General features: G+C 34.6%; 1 pseudogene across 1 annotated transcript in view; it reads left to right on the top strand.

Moving 5' to 3' along the window:
- Positions 1-11,058, top strand: part of LOC108288045 — a 34,151-nt pseudogene extending 23,093 nt beyond the window's left edge. Inside the window, exon 3 of the transcript XR_005196623.1 lies at positions 9,870-11,058. The product of XR_005196623.1 is annotated as a 28S ribosomal protein S7, mitochondrial-like (transcript). The remainder of the gene's footprint in view (positions 1-9,869) is intronic.
- The last annotated feature ends 7,287 nt before the right edge of the window (positions 11,059-18,345 follow it).

Below are 18,345 nucleotides of genomic sequence, written 5' to 3'. Positions count from 1 at the left end.
TTTTTTCTTGTAAATCTGTTTTAGTTCTTTGTAAATTTTGGATATCAGCCCTTTGTCAGATGGGTAAACTGCAAAAATTTTTTCCCAATCTGTTGGCTGCCGATTCACTCTAATGATTGTTGCTTTTGCTGTGCAGAAGCTGTGGAGTTTGAAAAATCAGGTATTATAAGTGTGATTAAAATGTATAGAATGTTATCTTAGCTTCAGTTTTTCCATAAAAACTGAAAAATATGTAATTTTCTATAACTTCTTAGAGAGTAAAATTGGAAAGATAAATATAAAACATTACATGAGAAATATGTAATTTTCTATAACTTCTTATAGAGTAAAATTGGAAACATAAATACGTTCATTTCAATGAATTATATAGACAGAAATTCAAGCTGTATTAAATAAATATTGTTTAAAGTTTCAGTAATTAGTGGCTGAGAATAGAAAGCCTGGCCATCCAGTTTTGTTTTGATGTGAACCAATGCTCTGGAGGAAGTAAGACTTCACTGGCAGTATTGAATAGTCTTCGACAGTTTAATGAATGTAACCTTTAGCCAAAGGAAGGATTAAGCGTTTGCTGATGGCTTATGTCAATGGTAACCATGCGTTCACATTGTGTGAGAGTCTCACTTTAAAATGTTAGTTTTTGGCTAGCCATATGCAGAAAACTGAAACTGGATTCCTTCCTTACACCTTATGCAAAAAATTAACTCAGGATAGATTAAAGACTTAAACATAAGACCTAAAACCATACAAACCCTACTATAAAACCTAGCCAATACCATTCAGGTAGGCATGGGCAGAGACTTGACTACAGCACCAAAAGCAATGGCAACAAAACCAAAATTGACAAATGGGATCTAATTAAACTAAAGGGCTTCTGCTCATCAAAATAAAGTATCATCAGCATGAACAGGCAACCTAAAGAAGAGAAAATTTTTGCACTCTATCTATCTGACAAATGTCCCATATGCAGAATCTACAAGGAACTTAAACAAATACACAAGAAAAACAACCCTATCAAAAAGTGGGTGAAGGATATGAATAGACACTTTTCAAAAGAAGACGTTTATGTGGCCAAAAAACATAGGAAAGCTCATCATCACTGGTCATTAGAGAAATGCAAATCAAAACCACAATGAGATACTATCTCATGCCAGTTAGAATGGCAATCATTAAAAAGTCAGGAAACAACAGATGCTGGAGAAGATGTGGAGAAATAAGAACATTTTAACACTCTTGGTGGGAGTGTAAATTAGTTCAACCATTGTGGAAAACACTGTGGTGATTCCTCAAGGATCCAGAACCAGATATACCATTGGACCCAGCAATCCCATTACTGGGTATATACCCAAAGGATTATAAATAATTCTGCTATAAAGACAAATACATACATATGTTTATTGCAGCACTATTTACAATAGTAAATACTTGGAACCAACCCAAATGCCCATCAATGATAGACTGGATAAAGAAAATGTGGCACACATTCACCATGCAATATTATGCAGCTGTAAAAAAGAATGAAAAATGAGTTAATGTCCTTTGCTGGAAACCATCATTTGCAGCAAACTAACACAGAAACAGAAAAGCAAACACTGCCATGTTCTCACTCATAAGTGAGAGTTGAACAATGAAAATACATGGAAACAAGGAGGGGAACATCACACATTGGGGCACTGGGGTCTGTCAGGGGGTGGGGGACAAGGAGAGGCATAGCATTAGAACAAATACCTAATGCATGTGTGCTTAAAATCTAGATGACAAGTTGATGAGTGCAGCAAACCACCATGGCATATGTATACCTATGTAACAAAACTGCATGTTCTGCCTGCACATGTATATCAGAACTTAAGGTATAATGAAACAAAATAAATAAATAAAAATAAAATGAAAAGTAAAAAAATAAATAAATAAAACATAAAATGTTTTATCAGTCATATTATAAATTTGGCTAAAAATGCGGTCATCATTTATACAGAAAATATGCAAGTCATCTGTATTTTTATGAAAACTGTAAATTGAATAGGTATTTGACTGTTTTGGTGAAATTGTTAGTTTTGGGCAAAATTTGACATAAGTTGAGTCTGTAAATGTGCTTCTATGTACATATGAATATTTTGACCCTTGAAATTTACTATTAACTTTCTAGCACAATAAGACTTCATTATTTTTATTGGCTTAATATACATTACCCTAAGGGGAAAAATGCTATTGAATAATGCTATGTCATTTTAAAAGGATTATTATAACCATAAGGAAAAATAAGTACATTAAGTTTTCATAATACTGCTTAATATTAAAAATGCCTTACAATCCATTACCATGAAAACATAAAATCACATGCTATACCATACGTTTTTTTAAGTGATGTAAACAAGTTCATAAGAGCATTTCTGTTCTCAGCATGTTTAAAGTTTAGCTGGGGAAAGAAGATAGGAAAGTATGAAAAGCTAAAAGGCAGCAGAAAATCTAAATAATATTAAAACAAGGATGTAGTATAAGTAAATATGACCGATATTGATTTTCAGTAGAATTGTATAAAACATTTATTGGAAATAGAATGTGAAATGGATTTAGAGCAGAGTTTAGAGGAAGCCATTCTCAGTAGGTAATAGAATGAATAAAAGCATGGAAAAGCAAAAGTCTATGGTGTGTTCATGAGATGGTGGCTTTTCAGGGCTGGTTTCAATGAAGGGTTCACAAAAGGAATTTCAGTTAGCCCAGTTCAGAGAATATTGAACTCCTACATGCTAAACCTGCACTGGATGCTGAAGGAGGGGAATACAGAGAGAAGTAAGACATTTATTATTTTAAAACTGTCATTCAAATACTGTGAGCAGTTCTGATAAGAAACCCCCTGGTCTCAGGTGTCTAATCAAGGAAGACAGACCCTACATAGTAGACAGCCTCTAATCATCTCCATCCCCCTGCCTGGTATTTACACCCTTGTCATCTCCTCCATTGAGTCTTTGGGTTAGACCTAGTGACTCCCATGAAAAAGAATAGAAAACAGTGAAAGTAGCTGGGGAAAGAGGCTTTCTGATATCACACAATGGATTATCCTGTCCACTTATGAATAACATTTTCCTCTGCTGAGGTCGGGTCATGTTTTAGTGAACAGCCACAGGGACATAAATATCTTCACTTTATTTTTTTAACATTTTTGGCCCATTCATAGAAGTCTATCCATATGCCTCTTCTCCAGACCCCCTTGTTACCAGTTTTATAATCATGTTCCTTCCAAGTCCCTGACCATTCAGTCAACCCATTGGTTGCAACTCATGAATTGGTATGCAATTGCACATCTGGCCATTTCTTCTTCTAAGGAATTTATGCTCAATCAGGGTTGTCCAAGGAAACAGTGAATAGGGTGTGTGTATTTATATAGATGATTCTATACACTCAAGTGGCATGTCCTTTGCTGGAAACCATCATTTGCAGCAAGCTAATACGGAAACAGCTATGCCTCGCCTTGTCCCCCACCTTCTGACAGTCCCCAGTGCCCCAATGTGTGATGTTCCCCTCCCTGTGTCCATATATTTTCATTGTTCAACTCCCACTTATGAGTGAGAACATGGCAGTGTTTGGTTTTCTGTTTCTTTATTAGTTTGCTGCGAATGATGGTTTCCAGCAAAGGACATCTCACATGACTGTATAGAATCATCTATATAGATATACACACCCTATTAGCTCTGTTTCCCTGGACAACCCTGATTGAGCATAAGTTGTCAGACTGGCAGACTGACAGTTCTGCCAGTAGTCAATGTTGCAATCTTGAGTCCGAAGAGAGTCTAGAGATAGGAATCCTTCCCAATTTGAAATCTCATTCTTTGCTCCTAGAACCTCTAACTGGTTAATGCCTTCCACAATGTAGGGGGTAGTCTTCTTTACTCAAAATCTACTGACTTTGATGTTAATCTTTGTTCAAGGTGTACTGATTTCAATATTAATTACATCTTAAAAAAAAAAAACCTTCACAGCAATATCTAGACTGATGCCTGCCAAACAACTGTGTGCCACAGCCAAGTTAAGTTGACAAATAAAATTAACCATTCTCGCCACCATAAATATTCCCATTCACATTTTTGTGTGAATATAAGGTTTTGTTTTCCTTGGGTAATATCTAAGAATTGCTAATTGTATGGTAAATATATCTTCCTACAAAAACGCCAAACTCTTTTTGTAACATATGTATTTTAAAGTCATATTTTTTTCAGATTTCTTATAATTCAAACTAATATAACAAGTTTTACACAGTGGAATTTAATTCTAACTTGTATAAATTACTAGATGAAGTTTGGAACCATACAATTCAAAAAGACAATAGAATATTTTCGTTTTGTAGTTAGTTGTTTTGTTTGTTAGATTGTGAGGGTATGGCAGTGATAGCTAGTGCTCATTAATTATCCACATGTTTTCTCTATATTTCAGAGAAAACTACACCATGTCTATCTGGGTACAGGTAGATAGTTATTTATCATCAATGTATTAGGAGCAGAAATAAAGTCATGGGTCACATCTGCTTTGAGGCAGCCAGGATGTGTGGGTCTTTTCACTTCATTCTTTCTTTTTTTCTCCTCTGTTCAGCTAGAAACAATTCAAAGAAGATGGATCTGCAAGATGGAAATAATATGGGTATCTTCATTATTATTAAGAACAGATTTCTCGTAGGGGAAGCACCTAAGCCACTTTGGATGTTATGTGAGTGAGAAAAAACAATCTTTGATTATAAGTCCCTAAAATTTTGTTGTAGTAGCTGGCATTAATTATTTTGGTTAATATATTATCACTCATTTTAATCCAAATTTCAATCTTTCCTTGGGGAAAGATTATTTTTATTCCTCATATAACAGTCTTCTTACTCTTGATGTTGCTATTGCTGTATGATATCATTATCTCATTTTTGTTAATCAGTATGTAGACTCTGACCATCTATTCTAGATGATGCCTAGTGGTTTCCTCTCCCCACACATTTCCATGTGCATCCTCATCATCCCCAGGAAGAAATGAAACTCTGTTGACATCATATGGGGTTTTATTTTACTCTTTGGCTCTAGAGATCAACATTCTGTCATTTAGAAGTCTTAATCTATATAAGTGCTCTAGAAAATAGCATCCCTATTTATCTCAGCTCCTTTCTCCCTCAATATATCAAAAGAGAAGCAGTTAATCATTATTCTATGGCAATGCTATCTAAACATCTCTTCTAGCACATTTAATGTCATGATTATTGAACTGTTGTTTGTAATAAATCCCAGCAGCTAATCAAAGGTTTTTCATATTGTCCAAGTTATGACCAAAGGAAAGGCATCTGGAGTAATGGGACAGCAGATGTGTTTACATAAAATTCCTGCTAGGGGAAAAGTAGATAAGAAGAACAGACGATAGGCCTTCAAAATAGGTGGAATGTAGTATTTCCAGAATGGCATAGTAAGGAAATCAAAAATCTATTCCTTTGTAAGTACAATGAGAAAACAGTCAATAATTGTTAAAATCATTTTGGAACTCTGAAAATTAACCAAAGGCTTGCAACAGTCTGAGTATTTATTCAAGAAAAATAGAAGAATCTTGGCAAAAGCTGTGAAATTTATAGTGTCTTAAATATTGCCCTTTCTCAGCTCCATAGCAGCCTTGAAAATCAACAGCTTTACTACAGAGGCAGCTATTAAAACCAACAGCTTAGCAATCACTGTAAACATAGGCCAAGTTTACAGTGCCTCAAATATTCCTTATTTCTAGAGAATTGTCACTATGTGATCTGTCTGGTAATTCCCTGAAAAAGTCCCATTTGTAGGAATTGTCTTTATTTGAATGGACCCAGAGCTCACTATGGAATAAAACAAATAAGAAAAAAATCCCTAAGTAATTTCTCAAAAACAATCTGCAGCAATTATTTAGCATCTCATCTATGTGAGGCAGTGATAGCAACTGGGACAAACAAAAGACTGGCCAAAAAAATCTGAAAAAGGAGATCTGGGAATCAGGTGACTATAAGAGCCTTGAAAAGCACTGAGATCTTTCTGATGATCTGACCCACATATCTGTGTAGATATGTGTACTTGCTCAGGAAAGTTATGCAGAGTCACTAATCTTTTAACTCCAGCTGACTCTGAGACTCTGAATGATCAGTAAGGAAAGGCAAGAAGGCAGAGGTGTAAACTGCCAAAGCCTTGATTCCATATTCTAACAAAAGCACAGAATCAGTTAGCAAGGGGTGGAAAACTTATCGGATTAAGTCATCCAAAGATATCTTTGTCTAGTCATGACATAACCACTAAGATAGTCTTTTGAGTAGAGACTTCAAAAGCTGTACATGACAGGAAATACAGATTTTACAGAATAAGTCCAGGAAAACCACTAAAACCTAGCAGCATTAGCCACATCAAAATGTTGATAACAACCAGCTATGGACTTGATTTACAAATTTGCCATATTATATGAATTAAAGTGACCAGTTTTCAATTAAAAAATTATGAGACATGCAAAGAGACAGGAAAGGGTGGCCCCTACATAGAAAAACAGAAGTCAAAATAAACTATCCCTGAGGAAGTTCAGATGGGAACTTAACTAGGCAAAGTGTTTATATAAGCTATTATAAATATATTCAAGAAACTAAGGAAAAAACCTTTTCTACAGAGTAAAAGAAAAGTATGAGAACAATATCTCACATAATAGAATCTATCCATAAAGTGAAATTATAAAAAGAAAGAAAGAAATATTCTGACACTGGTAAGTTCAATATGAAATTTTTAAAAATCACTAGAAGATTTGAATTGACAGAAGAAAGAATAAGTGAATTTGAAAGTTGGTAATTCAGTTTATTCAGTCTAAATAATGTAAATGAAAAATAATGTAAATAAAGATGTAATGTAAATGTAAATAATGTAAATAAATAATGTAAATAAAGAAAAATGAACAGAGCCTCAGACACCTGTAGAACACCAACAAGCATTATAATACACACATAATGGAAATCCTAGAAAGAGAGAGGGAGAGAAATGGGAAGAAAGAATATTTGAAAAGAAAATTCCAAAAACATCTCAAAAAATTTTATTTTTAGACAAAATTTCACTCTGTTTCCTAGGCTAGAGTGCAATGGCAATCAGAGTTCACCATAACCTTGATCTCCTGGGCCCAAGTGATTCTTTTGCCTCGAGCTCCCAAGTATCTGAGACTACAAGCACACATTACTATGCAGGCTAATTTGCTATGATTAAAAATTTTAGCAGAGATATAGTCTCACCATATTTCCAAGGCTGGAACTCTAAGATTAGATGAAAAATAATCTCTATATTCAAAACATTTAACGAACTTCAAGTAAGATAAACTCAAGGAACTGCACCTAGACACAAAATATTCAAACTGTTGAAAGCCAAAGACATAAAGAGATTCTTAAAAACAGTAAAAGAAGAAAAAGTTATCACATACAATGAATCCTCAATAATATTAATAACTGGCTTCTCATTACAAAAGCCATGTAGACCAGAATACAGTACAATGACATGTTCAAAGTTCTGAAAGAAAATAACAGTCAACCAATATTTCTATATCAAGCAAAACCATCCTTCAAAAATGAAGGGTAGGTGTAGAGATTTTCATATAAATTAAATTGAGTTTGTTGCTAGCAGAAATATCTTACAAGAACTACTAAAAAAACCTTCAATTAGAAATAAAGGCACTAAAATTTTACTTGAATTCACATAAAAAGTAAATGAGCAGTAAGCTAACTACAGAGGTCAGTATAAATGAACGTATAAATATATTTTTGTTTATAATTATTTTCTTCTTTTATCTGATTTAAAAATAATGGCTAAAGTATTAACATGAAACTGTATCAATGGGCTTGTAAGTATAAAGATGTAATAAGAACATAAAGAAGGAATGAAGAAATGGAACTCTATTCAAATAAACTTTTGTATACTATTATTGAAATCAAGTTGGTATTAATCTGAAATAAATTATTTAAGTTACTATTTTAATTGTAATGTTCAGGGTGTTCACTCAGAAAAAAAATCTTTAAAAATATGGTAAAACAAACAGAAAGGGGTTTTAAATAGTACATGAGAAAATATTTAGTACAAAAGAAAATAGTAATGGAAGAACAGAGGAAGAAAAATAGTAAAATGGCAGCTGTATATTCTACTATGTTGGCAATTGTAATAAATATAAATAAATTTAACTCTCCTATCAAAAGTCAGAAGTTAGTTGAATGAATTTTTGGAAAAAAACATGATCCATATGTATGCTGTCTACCAGAGAAACATGTAAATTTAAACACACATATAAGTTGAAAGGATAAGGATAAAAAAATACCATACAAGTAGTGAAAAAGAGCTGGAGTGGCTATACTAACATCAGACAAGATATTAGTATAGAATGAAAGAAGAGGCATTATTACTGATCTTATAGAAATACATGAATTATAAAATAATATTATCAACGATTATATGTCAGCAAATATTAAGGCAAAAAGTTATTACTAGAGACAAAGAAGAACATTTAAATGAAAAGGTATGAACATGTATGGACCTAAATATAGAGCCCCAAAATATATTTTAAAAAACTGACAGAATTGAATGGGGAAATTGACAATTCAATAATAAATAATAGTGGGAGATACTAGCTCACTTTCAGTAATGGATAGAAAAACTAGGTAGAAATCAATACAGAAATGGAAGACTCAATCAACACTATAAATCAATGATAACTAACAGATATTCCTAGAACACGTTCTCAAGTGCACATGGCACGTTCTCCAGGATAGACCATATATTATTCCATAAAGCAAACCTCAATATTAAGATAGGGGCAAAAACAGAAGCCTAAGCACTGCCATCTTATAGAGAAGCCACCTGGGCCCTGGGCAGAGGTGTCGTTCTCAGAACTGTTATTGTACTGCAATTCTCAGAAGTGTTAAGGGTAAAAATTTCCACTGCTACCCTCCTCCCCTTGCAACGAACCGCTAACTTGAGCTTCTGTACAGACAGCTTGCCTTGCACACCCCTGGGCCCCCCTGAACAAGGATGTGGTTTTGCAGCTTAAATGCCTGCTCCACCTGAGCTCGGGGCCACGGATTGAAGAAACATGAGTCCTCAGAGGCCACTGGCAATACAGACCCTGCAATTTGGCATACTTTTGTCTTAAGTGCTGATTTTCTGTTCGCTCTGGTGCTACAATATATGTAAAAGGGATAAAAGCATACATAGTATGTTTTCTGACCACAAAGGAATGAAATTAGAAATTAATAATGAAAGAAAATTTGGGAAATTCAAAAGAAGTAGAAATTTAAAAACACATTTCTAAATAATCATTTAAAGAAGAAATAGCCAATTAGAAAATACCATAAGATAAATGAAAACAAAGCCACAACATATATAAATCTACAGAGTGCAGGTAAATCAGCCATTAGAGAGAAATTTATATTTCTAAATGCCTACTTGTAAAAAATCTCAAATTTCAAATAATAGAACTTGAAAAACTGGGAAAAGAAAAACAAAATCCAAAAGGTAGGAGAGGCATGATAAAGATTAGAGTGAAAATGAATTAAATTGAGATTAGAAAAACTATAAAAAGAATCAAACAAACTAAAAGTTGGCTTGATAAATAGATCAACAAAATGATAAAGTTTAGGTAGCCTGACACAAATGAAATCATAAAAGACTCAAATTAGGGGGCCTGCATGGGGGCTTGAGATGAGCAAGTGCCGTCACTGAGTGCTGCCAGACTGCGACGGATATTGGGAGGGCAAGTGTTTCCTTTTGGCTCTTCCCTCTGGATCTTGGCGTGAGAAACTCTAACGTCCAGATCAGCGGAGTGGAATGCAGACTTAGGACCCTGAGGAGTCTTTTTCACCCGTTTCCCCGTCACTTGCTTAGGCGCACCGAGGGCAGCCTTTGTGGGGTCCTCGTAGCCAGCCAAGATGGCTGCCCCCGCAGTGAGGGTTTCCCGAGGCTAACCCAGGTGAGATGGAGCTGCTATAGTGCTGAATTCAAGGATCCCCTGATTGACAAGGAACATTATCGCAAGCCTGTGGAGAAGCTAACTGAGGAGAAGTATGATCGGGAGCTCAAGAAGACTCAGCTCATCAAAGCTGCTCCAGCAGCGAAAACAAGTTCTGTGTTTGAAGACCCAGTCGTCAGTAAAATTCACCAACATGACGATGAAAGGAGGAAGCAAAATACTGGCCAGATCCCTCATGACTCAGACTCTGGAAGCTGTGAAAAGGAAGTAGTTTGAGAAGTACCATGCCCTTCTGCAGAGGAACAGGCAACCATTGAACAGAACCCCTACACCATCTTCCACCAAGCACTGAAAAACTGTGAGCCTATGATAGGGCTGGTACCCATCCTCAGAGGAAGCCGTTTCTACCAGGTCCCTGTACCCCTACCTGACCGACGTCGCTGCTTCCTGGCCATGAAGTGGATGATCACTGAGTGCTGGGAGAACAAGCATAGGCGGACTCTGATGCCAGAGAAGCTGTCACACGAGCTGCTGGAGGCTTTTCATAACCAGGACCCCGCCATCAAGAGGAAGCATGACGTGCATAAGATGGCTGAAGCCAAACGTGCCCTGGCCCACTACCGCTGGTGGTAGAGGTTCCAGGAGCCCAGGGCCCTCTGCCGCAAGAAACAGTGTGAGCCACTGCACACTGAAAAATACCTGTGGTTAAGGATGTAGCTGGTTGGTAAGGGTGGGCAAGCCTCAGAAGAAAGATGGAGCAGCATATTTACTGTCCGGGAATCCTTTCTTTGAGGCTAGAACTTGCTCTCTCTGCCCCCATTGCCTTGTAAAGATCCCTCACTGTAAAGATCCCACATTGACTTGGGGATTTCCTGCAGGAAACTCGGGGCCCAGTCTTCTCTTCCCTCAGCTTGGGGTTGACCTTTGGATATAAAAGCAAGCAGTTTTAGTATTAGAAAAGATTTATTGGAAAATTCTCATGCTGACGTGGTATAACATGTGGTGCAGTGCCAGCATTCATTGAAACTGGCTGGAGGAAATAGGCTTGTTTCCCGAGTTGTCCTTGTAGAAAATGTATAAAAAGTAGTTTCTGGTGTGAAAAAATAAAAAGACTCAAATTAGTAAATTGGGAATAAAAAAAAAAGAGGCATTATTCCTGGTCTTATAGAAATGCATGAATTATAAGGTAATCTTATCAACAATTTACTGAAGCAGATAGTTCTATTAAAAAAAAGGAAAAAAGGTAATATTATCAACAACTATATGCCAACAAATCCGATAACCTGAATAAAATGGACAATGTTCTAAAAAGAAACAAATTACCAAAACAAAGAAGCAAAACATTGGAATACTCCTTTAACAAGTGAAAAAGCTGAACTAATATTTTAAAAGCTACCTACAATGTAAAGCCTAGTCTCACATATGTTCACTGGTAAATTGTATCAAATATTCAAAAAAGAATAATATTTGTCCTCCATAAACTCTTCCAAAGCATGAAAGAGGAGGAAACGCATTCCAATTCATTCTATTAGGCTAGCATTATGTTGATACCAAAATCTGATAAAGACATCATGCAAATATCCTCAACAAAATACTAGCAAACCAAATGTTGCAACTTATAAAAAGGAATATGTACCATTGTCAAGTAGCATTTATCTCAGAAAGGTAAGTTTGACTTAACATCTGAAAATTAATCAATGTAATATACCATACTAATAAAAATAAAAGACAAAAAACACATGGTCTTCTCAATATATGTAGGAAAAGCATTTGACAAAATCTCAAACCCTTTCCTGAGAAGATTCAACAAACTAGGAACAGAAGGGAATGTCTTCAACCTGACAAACTTTAACCTCAATATCAAACCTGATAAAGAGCATCTAAGATTAATACAAAGCTGAAATCATACTTAATGGTGAAAAAAGAAAAAATGCTTTCTTCTAAGGAAAAAATAATCACATTCACACTAGTATCACATTGCATTGGTATCTAGGGTAATAAGGAAGAAAATAAATAAAATACGTCCAATTTTAAAGATAAATAAATAGGCCAGGCACGGTGGTTCATGCCTGTAATCCCAGCACTTTTGGCGGCCGAGGTGGGCAGATCATGAAGTCAACAGATTGAGACCATCCTGGCCAACATAGTGAAACTCTGTTTCTACTAAAAATACAAAAATTATCTCAGCATGCTGGCGTGTGTGTGTGTAGTCCCAGCTACTCGGAAGAGGCTGAGGCAGGAGAATCATTTGAACCTGGGAGGTCAAGGCTGCAGTGAGCTGAAATCACGCCACTGGCAACATAGCAAGACTCTGTCTCTAAATAAATAAACCACTATTTGCAGATAACATGATCTTTTATATAGAAAGTCCTCAGAAATCCCTAAAATGCTATTAGAAGTAAAAAGTGGGTTTATCAAAGTGGCAGGATGAAAGATCAGTATACAAAAATCAACTGCCTTCAAAGCCTGTAGTACCAGCAACTTGGGAGGCCTGTAATACCAGCTACTTGGGAGCTACTTAGCGGAATGGACTGAGTCCAGGAGTTTGAGCCTGCAGTGTGCTACAATCATGCCTATGAAAAGCCACTGCACTCCAGTCTGGCAATATATGAAATAGTAGTCTACACACACACATGAACGCAGACACATGCACATGCACATGCACATACACACATACACAAAGTCACACACACAAAGTTAGTCTCTACAGAAAAAAATCAATTGCCATCAAATAGATATAATTAAAAGTCTGATAATAAAATTAATAATATAATTCCATTGAAAATGTTATCAAAAGGATAAAATATTTAGTAATAATTTGAAAAGAATGAGTACAAGACTTGTATTCTAAAAACTAATACAAGAGAAAAATAAATTATACAATTAGAATGATATGATGATACTTTTGGGGATTAGGATGTATAATGCTGCTTCATAGCATGGGGCATATAGACCTTGTTTCTGGAGTATCTAGAGGAATACATACCTGGTAAATAGTCAGATGTAGGAATCCAAATTTCAAAAGGATGATCAAGCCTAAAGACAGACATCTGCGAAACATTGCAATATAAAGTAAGTAGTTGATATTTATGAAAGTGGATGAGGTTATTCAACAAGCATTTTAAGGATAATATAGAGCGGAACAGAGTGGTTAAGAGGAAACAGATCAGGATGGCTCTAAGAGAAAACAAAAGAAAGATTAAGGAGAAAAGAGAATCCTAGCATCTACTTTTCGTACACCAAAGGATTATAAATTTTAAAAGAGAGTATCTTTTGGGTATGTCAATTATTCAATAAGAAATTAAAAACGTTATTGGCCTTGAAAGATGCACCTACTGCAAAGTGATAAGGACAGAAGAAGTGCAGAAGTTGGGGTAAAAATGGGAAATAAATCAGTATATTTAGCTATCCCCACCCCATCCTTCATTGTCATCAAATCTGATGAATGTCTCTACTATGACACATTGCTTTATAAGTTTTTGTTTTCATGCCTGTGACCTTTTTAGCAGTTGGGACCATATATTATTTATTTTGTATCCCCAGTGCTTGGCCCTAACAGGTAACATAATATTGTTTATGTGGGTAAAAACACACATTGGAAGATAATATTTGAAACAAAATTTATTGGATAATCAATTTGGAGTGTTAAGCAGTAGCACATCATGTAGAACATTACTTGCCATAAATTGTTGCAGAATTTTGAATAGGAATGGCGTGGCCATATTTACATTTTAGGAATATCACTCTGGCCAATTTAGGACACAGGAATAAGAAGGGTACACGACTGGCACCAGGGAAACCACATCATGACAGTACAGCCACTGCAAGAGACACTAAATAGCTGACCTTAATCATTGTTAGTATGTGCGACAAAGAAGAAAACTGACAATGGATAGTTATGAAGTATGTTATCAAGCATTGCAAGTAAACTCGATGTGGAAACTGATGCTGAAGAGGAATCAGGGGTGACCGCCAAGTATCTCTGTTCTTGACTGAATGGAAATGGAATAGCAGCTAATAAAAAGGACAATCAAAAAATGAGAGCTTGCTTTATTAGGAACTTGCGGTCAGTTTTGACCTTCTTGAAATGGAAGTATCTGCAGGATATCCTTATTCAGGTGTTGAGTAAGAAATAGGGGTGAGTCTAAAACTAAAGGAATCATTTAGGTCTCTTAAGCCGGCTACATGTTTATAAATAAACTACTTCAAATGACTCATGTGCAGTTACATTACAGTAGAATAAATGTAGAGATTGAAATGTAAAAACATATACTCAGGGATCATGGTGCATTTAAATTGTGATTAAGATATTTTAAACCTTTATGTAATGCTAAACATATAAAATCACAATATGTAAAGCTTAGAAAGAAAATTTTGAAATATATTTAATGTGTTATCATATGCAGCTCTTGTTAAGGCTATGCTACGTCTGAGTTTTTTGCTCTCCAGATTTGAATGGCTTGGAATGATTATTAATTTATGAACTAATGGAGAGTGAGAAATATGACCAGGAAGAAAAGGAAGATGATTAAGGAAAGCCTTTCATGAACATCTGATGATTACTTCATGCATGCTTTAATTAGATGCAATTTCTGGACAATATTTGTATATAACTTACTTATTTAAGAGAGTTAGATGACCATTAGTTTTAGTCTTAATATGTGTACTTATGTCTTGTAACTAAATCATTATTGATTCTTGAACATTTTAGTGAATAAGCATTAAACTGCATTTTTCAAATTGCTCAAATTATGAATTAATGTGGCATATCATTGCAAAATATACTGAGAAGAAATCGAGTTTTAAAAATTAACAAAATAATCTTAAAATTCAGTCGTACAGGACTGATTGTAATTATATTCGATGTTCACATTATCTTCTTATCTCTGGTGCCATATTATAAGATTAACATAAAAGAGTAAAGAGGCAATAAAATAAGAGGAAGAGTCATATAAATATAAAATGCCCACAATGCTCGTTTAAAATCTGAAATCCAAAAACTGAAGGTGGCTTATGACTAATTTAGACAAAATCTGAAGTGAACTGAAGTGAGATGATTATTTATGGTCTTTATGATACATAGTGTGAATGCGTGTGTATATATGAGTACACAGATACCTGTATATCCGTATATCTATGTTCATCTGTATAACCAACCACCCATCCACACACTTTTTTCTTGCTCCAGAGATATTTTTTTCTTGATAATGCAGTGCTGTCCTAGGCTCTGCTAAGGTTATTTCAGAGTATGTAACATGTATACTCTCTTTCTAAAATCATACAAATGCTTATGAAATCCTCCTGATCCCAAGCATTTTAGATAAAAATGGCGGGCCTGAACATTCTCTGTTTTCTGGGCAGACATATACTAACTCTTACGGCAAGCATGTTCTTGGCAGCAGTTATTGCTTCATATAACTGGAAATCCAGAAGTAGATTAGGCTGCAGAGTTGCCCTAAGTATATACAATATGCTTCTCTGCAGTTCACCACCTTCCTTTCACCAGTTTCATCTTCATTTGATGAAAACAGAAGGATACAACATTTTGTAATGTTCGAAGCCACATTACAACATCTAGAAGAGGCATGTGAAAATTTTTTCTGTAAGTCCCAGTGAAATTTTTTTTCTAGAAATCCCAGTGAACTTTCATCCATGTGTCAGTGGACTGTGTTGTGATAATTCCATAAGCGAATGGGTTAGACATGGTAAAAATAAACACTGATGAATTCTATAAAAGTTGTATTTTGCTGTGATCAATGCAGACAATATATTTTCAGTGGAGGGTACTGAGAAGGCACTGAGACAACTGGGATGTCTAAAAGTGATGTTTTCCAGTTTTCCTGGTCATGTTGGCAATAGTATTCTGTGTGTGATTCCAGATTATGACAAGTCCTGAGTGGGCTTATCAAAGGACTTACCTTAACATACCACCCTGAAGCTCTGCTACACTTAGCTTAAAGTGTTACCATAATAGTTTCTAATCAATCACCCATGTCACCTGGATTTAAAATGTGAATTATAGATGTATTTTCTTAAAATGAAATGAGGATTATCTTTATATGTCTTGGACACATTACAAAATAGCCACTAGATATCACTCATAAGCAGTGCCTTATAGGTTTTATCTATCTGTGGGTATGCATTCTCTGATGTTGCCAGGGAACACCAGATACCACTGCCTGACCAGAATCTATAATTCTACATTCCCACGCTTGAATCAAACCTGGTTTTAAAACTACTCATTGGCTGGAAAAATACAATGTTGTATTAGTTGCCACCAATAATTCTCAGTAATGGCTGCACTTTAGAATGACCCAAGAAATAAAAAAAAAATACTGGTCAGAGGCTATGAAGTGAGTCCCTAACATCATTAGCTTTAAAAAACAAACAAACAAAAACACCCTCCTGCTCACTCATCCTAATGTGCTGCCAGTATTGAGAACAAGAAGCTTAGACTACTCACAGCACCTACCTGAGCTGACAGGAATCTCACAAACCAATGGGGTAATGTACTGGAAAGTCATACATTGATAATAGAGATAACCAAAATATCCAATTTAGTAATATCACTTTAAACAATTCTTTATTTAATAGTATGAGTTTACCCAGATAAATGTTTGAAAAAAATCAACATAAAATGTTTTTGTCCTATTTCTTTCTCATTAATAATTTCTGTTAACTTTTGTTTAATTGTATTATTAGTTTAAAAAATTATGTTCTCTGGGTAGCCTTATGCACAGGCATATATTAGCAGAGTATTAATAAGCTGTAAGACAGCTTATTAGTGGATGAAATAAACCTTTATGGGATAAGCCATTCATTTTCCCTTTCTTGAAAAATTTTTTTCTCACAAGTAAAATTTTGGAAAAGCACTGTGCTTATACTTTTGGAATTACCTATAATGTCTAATTATGTGTGCCTGATAGAATAATTAAAGTTTATTTTATTATAATCAAACATCTTTTTTATTTTACATTTTCATAGAAAATTCCCCAGTTTAAATTTCACAAAAAGTGCTTTACAGTTGTGTCTAAACAGACAAAGTATAAAGCAGTCATCTGTCAAAATAATATTGTGCAAATTCTATGTTAAGTGAAATGGATAGGTGCAAAGTTTTCATTTTATTGTCCTTATTTAATTTAGGTAATTTGTGTAATGACAGTAATTTATGTAGAAACTTTTTTCAATTTTAATAGAGACAAAAATTATGAAATGCATGTCTTAAGAGCACAGTTATTATAGTAAGGAAAACTCTGGGCCATATCCCAACATCAAATTGCGAAAACAAAACTAAACATATTGAACAGATATAGCATTGAATATCTCAAATCTTAATGCCAGTCTCCATTTAGTTTTTAAGAGTTATGAAATTAGGAATTTTTTTTTATCTGTCAGCTGTGCTTTCTGGCTACAAATAGAAAGCAATTTCATAGTTGCCAATATAAAAAAAAAAAGAGAAGATTGTACTGTCTTGAAGAAGTCTAAATAATAGAATTATTTTCTTAGATTGATTATATTAATTGACATTTAATTTTTATTACATTAAAGTAAAATTGTCTTCTTATGATGTGAGAACATTTCCACTTGGTGGGTGTGATTTTTAATTTATCTATGTATTATCCCTCTAATCTTTCTTCATCAAGTTATTATTTGTTGAAAACAAAATGATTTTCCATTTGGCTTTATATTTACAAATTTAATTTGATAATTATTTAAGCCAGGTGAAAAGTCATCAGCCACACAGTTCTTTAATAAAGTGCTAAAACCATTCTTTCAAAGATGCATATCACGTAGCATAACAGTAGAATCAGAAAGACAATGTTTATTAATTGTATTTTATAGTTTCAAATAAATTTATATATTTCATGTAAAAATCAAATTATTTTCTACTTTGTATCTAATTTTTCATATTCTAAATAGGCTCAGGGAGATATATAATTTTTTATCACTTGGCATATATCAAAGATTTAAAACCAACTTCCACAAAACATACTCTTTATACATTTCTACTTATAGAATTGCTGTATTATCTGAATTCTAAGAGGAATAGAAAAAAAAGTTGTTTTGCATGGATCATTTAAAATTCCATCAAAAACATAAAGTTATTGCATTCTTACCCCATGATCTAGAAGACAGGGACTCTTTATTTTCATTTTTAACCTTAGCATCCATTATGGTTTATAGTTACTGTCCCCAAAATGCTTAAGGTAGGAAGAAAGGAAAAGATAAGGACAAAGGAAAGGAAGAAGAGAGTGAGAAAGAAGGAAGAAAGGGTAGAAGAGAGGAAGGGAGGGAGGAAAGAAGAAAGGGAGGAAGAGAGGGAGGAGAGAAGGAAGAGAGAACGGGAGGGAGGAAAAAAGGAAGGCAAACAGGTAGATGCTCCACGTGTTC

This window comes from Cebus imitator, unplaced genomic scaffold, assembly GCF_001604975.1.
Source record: "Cebus imitator isolate Cc_AM_T3 unplaced genomic scaffold, Cebus_imitator-1.0 Scaffold362, whole genome shotgun sequence".
In the NCBI taxonomy this organism is placed as follows: domain Eukaryota; kingdom Metazoa; phylum Chordata; class Mammalia; order Primates; family Cebidae; genus Cebus; species Cebus imitator.
The sequence above is the reverse complement of the archived record's forward strand: the minus strand, read 5'-3'. Positions and strand labels throughout refer to the sequence as shown.